Here is a 12,508-nt window from a genome sequence, read left to right on the forward strand (position 1 = left end):
GTGTTAGAGTAATAGGTGACCTCTTTATTTCCCTCACCCTACTGTCTGTATCTTGCAAATTCTCTATAGTGAGCATGCCATAATATTGAAATGCTGTATGTCATTATGAAAAATTGCTAAATAATATACAAAAGTGCAAAAAAAAAAAGTAAAAGTAACCAAACTTCCAACATAATTCTAAAGTTTCAACGAAGTCCAATGTGTTCACAGTCCAATCACCTTTTCCTTTAACTTGCTAAAGAAGCTGCTATGAAGCTGCCTCCTTCACATCCTTGTTTCTGAGACTGTAGATTAAAGGATTCATCATTGGAGTCATCGCCCCATAGAACACGGATATCAGTTTGTCAGTAGCATTGAAATCATCTGAATTAAGTGTGTCTTTAGACTTGGGCTTCATGTACATGAAGAGAATGGTTCTGTAGAATATTATTACCACAGTCAGATGGGCTGAGCAGGTGTAGAATACTTTGTTTCTCCCCTTAGAAAAGCAAATATGAGGATGCTTACAATGATTAACGTGTAAAAGATAATGATTATTAACAGTCAATATACGGTGTTGTGACCATGAGCCTGACGAACTCACTGCCTGAGATGTCAACACAGGCCAGTTTCATGATAGCAAGAAGTTCACAGGAGAAATGATTGATGACATTATTCCTACAGAAGGTCAAGTGTACCACAAATGCAGTTTGTACTGCAGAGTTGATAACCCCAGCAAACCAGGACCCAGCTGCCATGGGCACATATGAATCCTTGCTCATAATGAGAGGATATCTTACAGGGTTGCAAGTAGCCACATACTAGTCTGTGCTGCAGAAAGAGCTATGGGGACTCTACCTATAGTTTCCCCAGATTTTCCTCTTCCCAGCCCTACCCTGCTTTGGTAAAACTGTAGATTTAGTCCACATTACTTCACTCAGTCCTCACTGGAACCCTCTTGTCAGTGCCCTGGATAATTAAGAGGTTCTTTATGCAGAACACATAGACACAGATTTCTTATGTTTTCTGTCTGGATTAAGCCTGTCTATGGCCAGCAATGACCTCAGGGCTAGCATCCCACATCTATGACCCTTATGCTTACAAGGCCAGTTACTAGCAATCTGACCTTGGGCAATTAACATTTATGTCTCAGAATGCTCACCTATAATTAACAGTCTCATTGTGGTGTTCTTGGGAGAATAAATAAAATAGTGCATATAAGGCACCCAGCATATAATAAGTACTATTTTGGCTTCCTTCATCTTTCTTGACTTATTTTTTCAAATTCTTTTACATATCCATCCCAAATTTCACGCTCCTACAAGAGTCACTTTAAATTTTTATCAATCAGGAGAACCTGGGTGGCACAGTCAGTAAAGCGACCACCTCTTGATTTTGGCTCAGGTCATTTCTCATGCTTCAGGAGTTTGAGCCCCACATCAGGCTCTGCATTGACAGTGCAGAGCCTGCTAGAGATTTTTCCTCTCTCTCTGCCTCTCCCCTGCTTGAAGTCTCCCTGTCTCTCTCAAAATAAATAAGTAAGTAAACTTCTTAAAAAAATACATTTTGGGGGCGCATGGGTGGCTCAGTCAGTTAAACGTCCGACTTTGGCTCAGGTCACGATCTCGCAGTTTGTGAGTTCAAGCCCCGCGTCAGGCTCTGTGCTGACAGCTCAGAGCCTGGAGCCTGCTTCAGATTCTGTGTCTCCCTCTCTCTCTGTCCCTCCCCCACTTGTGCTCTGTCTCTGTTAATCAAAAATAAATAAAATGTAAAAACAAAAAATTTTTAAATACACTTTTATCAGAGAGGAGCCAAGATGGCAGAACAGCTTGGAAGTTTTTTGTGTGTCTTGTGTGCATGAATACAGCCAGACCAACACTAAATCATCCTGCACAGCTAGAAAACTAATCTGAGGATTATACAACACTATGAACAACCTGAACCACACAATTCAGCAGGTACACAACTCAGAGAGGTGAACTGGGGGAGAGAGAAGCTGCAGAGGGCAGGGAGTCTCTTTTACATGTGGAGAGAGGATAGAGATGGTGGAGGGGAGCATACGGGCAAAGCATTCTCCCCAAAAGCAGCTGGAGAGAAAGTGGAAAAATGGAAGCAGTTTTTTTTTCCACTAAACTAAACTAAAAAGGGAGAAAGGAGAAAGGGGAGGGTTTAAATTCCCTCCTTTATGGGGCGCCTGGGCGGCTCAGCCGGTTAAGTGTCCGACTTCGGCTCAGGTCATGATCTCACAGTCCGTGAGTTCGAGCCCCGCGTCGGGCTCTGTGCTGACAGCTCAGAGCCTGGAGCCTGCTTCGGATTCTGTGTCTCCCTCTCTCTCTGACCCTCCCCCATTCATGCTCTGTCTCTCTCTGTCTCAAAAATAAATAAACATTAAAAAAAAATTAAATTCCCTCCTTTAAGACTCTATAAACAGGGGGAGTGCAGAGTCTGAAACTCCACAGCTCCATACCTGGCGGTGCTCTGGTGGGAAGGGTGAATCCGCAGGAGCAGAGTGGAGTCTGGGGTTCTTCAGGCCACACAGGGAGAGGTGGTTCCCCTGCTGGGAGGACACCTGGTAGAGGCTATGTGGGTCCCCAAAGGCAAGGCCCCAGTGGACCCGGGAGAACAACCATGTTTGCTGGTGCTGGAACAGTTCTGTTAAAAGTGAACCCTACTGCCAGACACGTGTTGTGTTTTTCCATAATCCCTGAAACACTGCTGCTACACTATCTCGTGAACTGTTTCTGGGGCTCGCTGGCACCCAGCACAGTCTCTGGGCATTGGCAGCAGCACAGTCTCGCAAACGTTCCTGGGTGAGGCCAGCACCTGGCCGTTGCTCAGTGAGACCCTCCTGCAAAGGGGCAGAACGGGTCAAAGCCACAGTCCCTCAGAAGTAAGGAATCAGGAAAAACAGCCGCATCTGAGACAAAACTCAGGACGGCGGTGCTGCTTAGGGCTTGGTCACAGACTGTGTAAAAGTGGGGAGTGGACAGAAGCCAAAGATAAAGGATGGGTGCGCTATTGCTGATGGGGGAGAACAGAGTTCCAATACTAGAGACTGGGTAGCTGGGTGACGCCATTTTCACCGCTCCCACGCATGCACATACACACCTACAAGCACCACAACAATCCACCCTAGTAAGCTAAGCAGCACCATCTAGTGGAGTACGGAGCAGTTACATTAAGACCCACCTAACTGGGCCAACCTCGCTCGTAAGGAATACAAGTCTCTCCACCTGCTTAGTTTATGGACTATAAAGCACTTCATAGTTTGACTTCTAGGGGAAAATGAAGTAATTTCAGTCACATTTCAGTCTATTTGCCAGTCCATCTATTTAATTTTCTTTTTCTTTGTTGTTTTTTTCTTTCTTTTTTCTCTTTCTTGAATACAGAAAGACAAAAAATTCATTTTTATTTTCAATTTTTATTAAAAATATTTTAAATTCTTTTCTACTATATTTTTTACTTTTGTGTAAATTTTTTCAAATTCTATTTTACTTCCATCATTTCATTTAAGTCTACTTCAGTGTATTCATTTTTTCAAATTTTCAAACGGTTTTCTTTTTTTTCTTTCCCCTTTTTTATCTATCAAGCCCCTTTCAACACCCAGACCAAAACACACCTAGAATCTAACATCACTTATTCGATTTTGTGTGTTTTTTTTAATTTTTAAAATTATAATTTTTTTAATTTTAATTTTTTTTAATTTTAATTTTTTTGCACATTAATTCCTTTTCTCCTTTCAAAATTACGAAATGAGGTATTCACCCCGAAAGGAAGAGCAGGAAGAAACGACAGCCAGGGACTTACCCAATACAGATACAACCAAGATGTCTGAATCAGAATTTAGATCGTGATAATGAAAATACTAGCTGGAGTTGAAAATAGATTAGAATCCCTTTCTGCAGAGATAAAAGAAGTAAAAGCTAGTCTGGATGAAATAAAAAATGCTATAACTGAGCTGCAATCTCAGATGGATGCTGTGGCGGCAAGGATAGATGAGGCAGAACAGAGAATCAGCAACATAGAGAACAAACTTATGGAGAATAATGAAGCAGAAAAGAAAAGAGAGGGAAATTAAGCCAAAAGAGGATGATTTAACAATTAGAGAAATCCATGACTCATTAAAAAGGAACAACGTCAGGGGTGCCTGGGTGGCTCAGTCAGTTAAGCATCCGACTTCAGCTCAGGTCATGATCTCACAGTTCATGGGTTCGAGCCCTTCATCCAGCTCTGTGCTGACAGCTTAGAGACGGGAGCCTGCTTCTGATTCTGTATTTCCCTCTCTCTCTGCCCCTCCCCTGCTCACACTGTCTCTCTCAAATAAATAAATGCAAAAAAAATTACAACAAAACAAAACAAAACAAAACAAAAAACAGGAACAACGTCAGAATCATAGGGGGTCCCAGAAGAGGAAGAGAGAGAAATAGAGGTAGAAGGGTTATGTGAGCAAATCATAGTGGAAAACTTTCCTAACCTGGGAAAAGATACAGACATCAAAATCCAGGAAGCACAATGGACCCCCATTAGATTCAACAAAAACTGACCATCAACAAGGCGTATCACAGTCAAATTCACAAAATACTCATGCAAGGAAAGAATCATGAAAGCAGCAAGGGAAAAAAAATTCCTTAACCTACAAGGGAAGACAGATCAGGTTTGCAGCAGACCTATCCACAGAAACTTGGCAGGCCAGAAAGGAGTGGCAAGATATATTCAATGTGCTGAATCAGAAAAAAATGCAGCCAAGAATTCTTTATCCAGCAAGGCTCTCATTCAAAATAGAAGGAGAGATAAAACATTTCACAGACAAACAAAAATTAAAGGAGTTTGTGACCACTAAACTGGCCCTGCATGAAATTTTAAGGGGGACCCTCAGAGGGGAGAAAAGATGAAAAGATAGATAGATAGATAGATAGATAGATAGATAAATACCCAAAGCAACAAAAACTAGAAAGAACCAGAGAACACCACCAGAAACCCCAACTCTAAAACAACATAATGGCAATAAATTCATCTTTCAGTACTCACTCTAAATGTCAATGGACTCAATGCTCCAATCAAAAGACATAGGGTAGGGGCGTCTGGGTGGCTCGGTGGGTTGGGTGTCCAACTTTGGCTCAGGTCATGATCTCATAGTCTGTGCATTCAAGTCCCGCATCAGGCTCTGTGCTGACAGCTCAGAGCCTGGAGCCTGCTTTGGATTCTGTGTCTCCCCCTCTCCCTGCCCCTCCCCTGCTCATGCTCTGTCTCTCAAAAATAAGTAAATCTTGAAAAAAAAATTTTTAATAAGTAAATAAAGACATAGGGTAACAGAATGAATAAGAAAACAAGATCCATCTATATGCTGTTTACAACAGACCGACTTTAGACCTAAAGACACCTTCAGATTGAAAGTAAGGGGATGGAGAACCATCTATCACACTAATGGTCAACAAAAGAAAGCCAGAGTAGCCACACTTATATCAGACAATCTAGACTTTAAAATAAAGACTGTATCAAGAGATGCAGAAGGGCATTATTATATCATAATCAAGGAGTCTATCCACCAAGAAGACCTAACAATTGTAAATATTTATGCACCAAATGTGGCACCCCCAATTATATAAATCAATTAATCACAAACATAAACAAATTCATTGATAGTAATAACATAATAGTAGGGTATTTCAACACCCCACTCACAGCAATGGACAGATCATCTAATCAAAAAAACTAACAAGGTAACAATGGCTTTGAATGACACACTGGACTTAATAGATGGATTTAATAGATATATTCAGAACATTTCATCCTAAAGCAGCAGAATATACATTCTTCTCCAGTGCACATGGAACATTCTACAGAATAGACCATATCCTGGGACACAAATCAGCCCTAAGTAAGTACAAAAAGATTGAGATTGTACCGTGCATATTTTCAGACCACAACGCTATGAAACTCGAAATCAACCGCAAGAAAAAATTTGGAAAGGTAACAAATACTTGGAGACTGAAGAACATCCTAGTAAAGAATGAATGGGCTAACCAAGAAGTTAAAGAAGAAATTTAAAAAGTATATGGAAGTCAATGAAAATGATAGTACCACAACCCAAAACCTCTGGGATGCAGCAAAGGCAGTCATAAGAGGAAAGTATATAGCAATCCAGGCCTTCCTAAAGAAGGAAGAAAGATCTCAGATATACAACCTAACCTTATGCCTTAATGAGCTGGAAAAAGAACAGCAAATAAAACCCCAAACCAGCAGAAGACCGGAAATAAAGATTAGAGCAGAAATTGATGCTATCAAAACCAAAAAAACAGTAGAACAGATCAATGAAACCAGAAGCTGGTTCATTGAAAGAATTAATAAAATTGACAAACCACTAGCCAGTTTGATCAAAAAGAAAAAGGACCCAAATAAATAAAATCAAGAATGAAAGAAGAGAGATCACAACCAACACAGCAGAAATAAAAAAAATAATAAGAGACTATTATGAGCAATTATACTCCAATAAAATGAGCAATCTGGAAGAAATGGACAAATTCCTAGAAACATATACACTACCAAAACTGAAACAGGAAGAAATAGAAAATTTGAGCAGACCCATAACCAGTAGAGAAATCGAATTAGTAATCAAAAATCTCCCAAAAAACAAGAGTCTGGGTCAGATGGCTTTCCAGGGGAATTCTACCAAACATTTAAGGAAGAGTTAACACCTACTTTCTTGAAGGTGTTCCGAAAAATAGAAATGAAAGGAAAACTTCCAAACTCTTTCTATGAAGCCAGCATTACCTTGATTCCAAAACCAGACAGAGACCCCACTAAAAAGGAGAACTATAGACCAATTTCCCTGATGAACATGGATGCAAAAATCCTAAAGATGATACTAGCCAACCAGATCCAACAATACATTTAAAAAAATATTCACGGGGCACCTGGGTGGCTCAGTCGGTTAAGCGTCCAACTTCGGCTCAGGTCATGATCTCACGGTCCGTGAGTTCGAGCCTGCGTCGGGCTCTGTGTTGACAGCTCAGAGCCTGGAGCCTGCTTCAGATTCTGTGTCTCCCTCTCTCTCTGACCCTCCCTCATTCATGCTCTGTCTCTCTCTGTCTCAAAAATAAATAAACATTAAAAAAAATTTTAAAAATATTCACCACAACCAAGTGGGATTTATACCTGGGATGCAGAGCTGGTTCAATATCCACAAAACAATCAATGTGAATCATCACATCAATAAATGAAAGGGCAAAAACCATATGATCCTCTCAATAGATGTACAAAAAGCATTTGACAAAATACAGCATTCTTTCTTGATAAAAACCCTCAGAAAAGTAGAGATAGAAAGATCATACCCCAAGATCAAAAAAGCCATATATGAATGACCCAACACTAATATCATCCTCAGTGGGGAAAAACTGAGAACCTTCCCCTATTGGCTCTGCAATCAGACAACACATGGAAATAAAAGGATCCAAACAGGCCAGGAGGAGGTGAAACTTTCACTCTTCGCAGATGACATGATACTCTAATGTAAAACCCAAAAGATTACATGCAGATGACATGATACTCTATATGTAAAACCCAAAAGAACTGATCCATGAATTCAGCAAAGTTTCAGGATACAAAATCAATGCACAGAAATTAGTTGCATTCCTATATACCAACAATGAAGCAACAGAAAGAGAAATCAAGGAATCAATCCCATTTAAAATTGTGCCAAAAACCATAAAATACCTAGGAATAAATCTAACCAAAGTGGTGAAAAATCTATACACTGAAAACAATAGAGAGCTTATGAAAGAAATTGAAGAAGACACAAAGAAATGGAAAAAGATTCCATGCTCCTGGGTAGGAAGAACAAATATTGGTAAAATGTCGATACTACCCAAAGCAGTCTACATATTCAGTGCAATCCCTATCAAAATAACACCAGCATTCTTCACAGAGATAGAACAAATAATCCTAAAATTTGTATGGAACCAGGAAAGACCCCAAATAGCCAAAGCAATCTTGAAAAAGAAAACGAAAGCAGGAGGCATCACAATCTCGGACTTCAAGCTATACTACAAAGCTGTAATCATCAAGACAGTATGGTACTGACACAAAACCAGACACTCAGATCAATGGAACAGAATAGAGAGCCCAGAAATGGACCCACAAACGTATGGCCAACTAATCTTTGACAAAGCAGGGAAGAATATCCAATGGAATAAAGACAGTCTCTTCAGCAAGTGGTGCTGGGAAAACGGGACAGCAACATGCAGAAGAATGAACCTGGACCACTTTCTTACACCATACACAAAAATAAACTCAAAATGGATGAAATACCTCAATGTAAGACAGGAAGCCATCAAAATCCTCAAGGAGACAGCAGGCAAAAACCTCTTTGATCTTTCCCACAGCAACTTCTTACTCAACACGTCTCCGGAGGCAAAGGAAACAAAAGCAAAAATGAACTATGGGACCTTATCAAAATAAAAATCTTTTGCACAGCAAAGGAAACAATCAGCAAAACTAAAAGGCAACTGACAGAATGGGGGAAGATATTTGCAAATGACATATCAGATAAAGGGTTAGTATCCAAAACCTACAAAGAACTTATCAAACTCAACACCCAAAAAAACAAATAATCCAGTGAAGAAACGGGCAAAAGACATGAATAGACACTTCTCCAAGGAAGACATCCAGATGGCCAACTGACACATGAAAAAAATGCTCAACATCACTCATCATCATGGAAATACAAATCAAAACCACAATGAGATACCACCTCATACCTGTCAGAATGGCTAACATTAACAACTCATGCAACAACAGATGCTGGCAGGGATGCAGAGAAAGAGGATCTCTTTTGCATTGCTGGTGGGAATGCAAGCTGGTGCAGCCACTCTGGAAAAAAAAACAGCATGGAGGTTCCTCAAAAAACTAAATATAGAATTACCCTAAGACCCAGCAATTGCACTACTAGGCATTTATCCACAGGATACAGGTATGCTGTTTCGAAGGGACACATGCACCCCCATGTGTATAGCAGCACTATCAACAATAGCCAAAGTATGGAAAGAGCCCAAATGTCCATCGATGGATGAATGGATAAAGAAGATTGGTATATATATACAATGGAGTATTACTCAGCAATCAAAAAGAATGAAATCTTGCCATGTGCAACTACGTGGATGGACCTGGAAGGTATTTTGCTAAGTGAAATTAGTCAGTCAGAGAAAGACAAAAATCATATGACATCACTCATATGAGGACTTTAAGAAACAAAACAGATGAACATAAGGGAAGGGAACCAAAAATAATATAAAAACAGGGAGGGGGACAAAACAGAAGAGACTCATAAATATGGAGAACAAACTGAGGGTTGCTGGAGGGATTGCGGAAGGGGGGATGGGCTAAATGGGTAAGGGGCATTAAGGAATCTATTCCTGAAATTGTTTCACTATATGCTAACTAATTTGGATGTAAATTTTAAAAAGTAAAAAATAAAATTAAAAAAAAAGAAAAGAATTAATAAACTTAAAATACCTGCCTATGACAACTGGACTTGTCACTTTCTTTTTTTTAAGTTTATTTATTTATTTTGAGAGAGAGAGAGAGCAGAGGAGGGCCAGAGAGAGAAGGAGAAAGAGAGAGAGTGAGAGAGAGAGAGAGAGAAGAAGCCCAAGTGTGGGTCTCGAATCCATGAACCATGAGATCATGACCTGAGCTGAAATCAGGAGTCAGACATTCAAGCAGACACTCTGGAGGAGTTGTGGGAGGGGGGATTGGCTAAATAGGTAAGGGGCATTAAAGAATCTACTCCTGAAATCATTGTTTCACTATATGCTAACTAATTTGGATGTAAATTTTTAAAAATAAAAAATTAAATAAAAAAATAGTATTAATAGTACTACTAAGAATAATACCATCCTAACAAACATCATTGATAGTATTTTACTTTGGGAATCTACTATAATTAAAATTTTAAATAAATTAATTTCTTTTAGGCTAACATTTCTTAAAATAAAATGTTCTTATGCCTGAAAAAAAAAGAAAAAGAATTTTCTCCAAGCTCAGGAAGGCAATTTAAATATTTCTTTCTCTTATGGATTTATGCACTTTTATAAGCCATAGCTTTAAATTGATTCAGGAGAATGACTTTCAAAACTTTTGAAAAGTTCAAGAATAATCCCTTAACGACTTAATTATATTACATCCATACTGTATTACAAATAGCCAGTCAGGAATCTTCAGGATGTGTCTTATACCATTCTCTATAATCATATACTGTTGAAATCCTTAATCCAAATATATTCCAGTTGCTGGTCCATACCTTTGTTCATCCTACCATGTCTTATTGATAATATAGTAGAAAGACCTCACTTAGCTACATTAGCTCTTAGTTATTAATAGCAAGAGTAAAAACTTACAAATTTCTAGGCACTGTTATAAGAATTTATATATATTAAGTTAATTTGTTAAATTAATGAGTGAAGAGAAAACGTGTTTCATTGTACAAAATAATCTAAAAATTATTAAGTTGAAAATCAGAATTTACTGGTGCTTATGCATGGCATTTAGAAATTCACAAGAAATTTAGAAAATTTGCAACCATACAGTGAAAACCTAGAAGCCATCAAGCTATTCAGTTTTCTTATTGTAAGTCTACCACCTAATTTGTAACTGAATCCCACTCCATACTGTAAGCATCTCCAAAGAATTTGCCTAAATAGATATATACCTATCCCCCACACTAATTGGCATAAAATCACCACCTATCTAATTTTTTTTAATGTTTATTTTTGAGAGAGATAGAGACAGAATGCAAGTAGGTTAGGGGCAGAGAGAGAGAGAGAGGGAGACACAGAATCTGAAGCAGGCTCCAGGCTCTGACCTGTCAGCACAGAGCCCGACATGGGGCTTGAACTCACGAACTGTGAGATCATGACCTGAGCCGAAGTCGGACACCAACCGACTGAGCCACCCAGGTGCCCCACCACCTATCTAATTTAAACAATTAGGAGGTAATGGTGAAAACATGTATAAAATCCCAGGTACTCTCAGCCATCTTCTACTTTTGAAGGGGGTGCTCTCCTTTCCTTGAAATGCTTCACCCAAACAATGAATACAATTTGTTCACCACAAAACCACTATCCCAGGTAAAAAAGACTTTGACTACAAGTATAATGACAGAGGGGAAAAATAACAGAAATGAACAGTAAACAAGTTAAAACTGAGTACCCAACATCAATGTTTCTGAAGTTCATTGGGCTGACCACAAGGAATTGCTTCCTGGACATACCTTCTTAGGTACTGGTCTGCCACCACGTGACTAAGCTTCCTTCCCAAGAGCAGAGCTCTTTACCCAGTCTTTCCTTTCTTACACTGAAATTGTGGCAGAGGTAGCATCCCTCCCTAAGGAATTTGGTGGAGGCATCCTCAGAACAAGGGAAAGTAGCATGATGCAATCAACTCCTGTACTGTGTATGCACAGCTCTGTCACAAGTTTGTAACTTGGACTGTGTCTGATCAGACTATATGTGTCACCATATATGGGAAACAAAGAAGTAGAAATTGCATAAAAAGCTATACTCCACTGCACTTGGGGCTCAGTTTTTCATTTCGAACCCACTGAGCCCAAGCTGGCACAATGAATAAAGTTGCTTCCTGGACAAAGGAAGCCTCGGTGTCCCGTCTCTCTATGCGAGAATCCTGCTGTATCTCTTGGGGGCTCCCGTCTGGGATTTGGAGATGGTGCGTTCCCACCTCCTTTGTCACCAGGGTGCGAACCTCCGAGCACGGGGAGAAGCAACCTCACCTGGCACCAGTGCACTGCTTGATCCATAGGAGACTAGCCCCTCCCAGTGCGATGGGGCAAGGGTCTGGAAGCACACTGGAACTTAGTAAGGCCCAGGAAGAGCTTAGGGAGCACCGCCCCACAAACTGGTAAGAACCCAGGTTCATTTTGGTAGACCTGCCCCTAAGAGGCAGAAGAGGAACCTGATCACTTCCCAGAGTTGCCCTGAGTATTTCTATAAGAAGTAAGGAACGAAAGGGGCACCTGGGTGGCTCAGTCGGTTAAGCGGCCGACTTCGGCTCAGGTCATGATCTCGCAGTCCGTGAGTTCGAGCCTGCGCCGGGCTCTGTGTTGACAGCTCAGAGCCTGGAGCCTGTTTCAGATTCTGTGTCTCCCTCTCTCTGACCCTCCCCTGTTTATGCTCTGTCTCTCTCTGTCTCAAAAATAAATAAACGTTAAAAAAAATTAAAAAAAAAAAAAGAAGTAAGGAACGAAACCTTAAGGAGCTGGGCGTTGGGTGGCAGGTTGGAGTCACTATGTGACCATGTGTGAATGAAATGGACAGCAGAAAGGCTCCGACCTGACCAAGGGGTCAAAGCCAGTGCTGAGTCCCGATCAGTGGTTCAGTGGCGACCTCATATGGCTTAAGGTGGCATCAGACTTACTCAGGAGTCTGATTTGGGTCAGGGCTTAATACTGAACCTACCAATGCTAAGAGGCGCCTGAAGTATCTCCTGGAAGATGGAGAGTCTTGGCCTCCTGAAGGAG

At 40.3% G+C, this 12,508-nt stretch overlaps 1 pseudogene; it reads right to left on the reverse strand.

Annotated features, from left to right (window-relative positions):
* Positions 1-247: 247 nt before the first annotated feature.
* On the reverse strand, positions 248-11,788 carry LOC124524470 (olfactory receptor 13C9-like; annotated as a pseudogene).
* Between the last annotated feature and the right edge of the window lie 720 nt (positions 11,789-12,508).

This window comes from Lynx rufus, unplaced genomic scaffold (assembly GCF_022079265.1).
Source record: "Lynx rufus isolate CCGP_SWC_20201006 ecotype Redwood Valley unplaced genomic scaffold, mLynRuf1.p SCAF_10, whole genome shotgun sequence".
Taxonomy (NCBI): Eukaryota; Metazoa; Chordata; class Mammalia; order Carnivora; family Felidae; genus Lynx; species Lynx rufus.